The sequence below is a fragment of the Bombus pascuorum genome, unplaced genomic scaffold (assembly GCF_905332965.1).
Source record: "Bombus pascuorum unplaced genomic scaffold, iyBomPasc1.1, whole genome shotgun sequence".
Taxonomy (NCBI): Eukaryota; Metazoa; Arthropoda; class Insecta; order Hymenoptera; family Apidae; genus Bombus; species Bombus pascuorum.
This window is the reverse complement of record NW_026869745.1, coordinates 658,459-658,991: the sequence shown is the minus strand read 5'-3', so window position 1 is coordinate 658,991 and position 533 is coordinate 658,459. Positions and strand designations below refer to the sequence as shown.

The 533-nt window shown below is 26.1% G+C and overlaps 1 non-coding gene across 1 annotated transcript; it reads right to left on the bottom strand.

Annotated features, from left to right (window-relative positions):
- Positions 1 to 205: 205 nt before the first annotated feature.
- Trnaf-gaa (transfer RNA phenylalanine (anticodon GAA)) lies at positions 206 to 278 on the bottom strand. Its single transcript has one exon. It is a non-coding gene; the product is annotated as a tRNA-Phe (tRNA).
- Between the last annotated feature and the right edge of the window lie 255 nt (positions 279 to 533).

Here is a 533-nt window from a genome sequence, read left to right as displayed (position 1 = left end):
TGGATATTTTTAATGCTCAAACGTGTATCAGACCGAAAATTAAATAATTTTTATCAATAATATTAACAATTTTTGTTAATCGTCGGAAATATGTGAAAATGATTCGTCCAAAGACATACAAAATATATCTCTTAGTTGAATAGCATGTACTTGAACATAAGACGTAAATATTTACAAAAAAAAATAGATGAAAGAAAAGGAAAACTGCCGAAACCCGGAGTCGAACCGGGGACATCTAGATCTTCAGTCTAACGCTCTCCCAACTGAGCTATTTCGGTTTGTAATAAAGGCGGTTCCATTTAATTTCAAAATTATATATATTCAAATTAATCAACTTTTTAACATTTATAAAATATAAATAATATATTTTTTATGTGACAAATGTAACATCAGCATATCGTTAATACAAATGTGTCTTATTTCAGTATAAAGTACATTTTAACTATTGTTTTGAAGTTGATTCACTTTTTGTTGCACGTTTGAAAACAACATAACCTATATAAATAAATTAATTATTTGTAAAAATATATTAA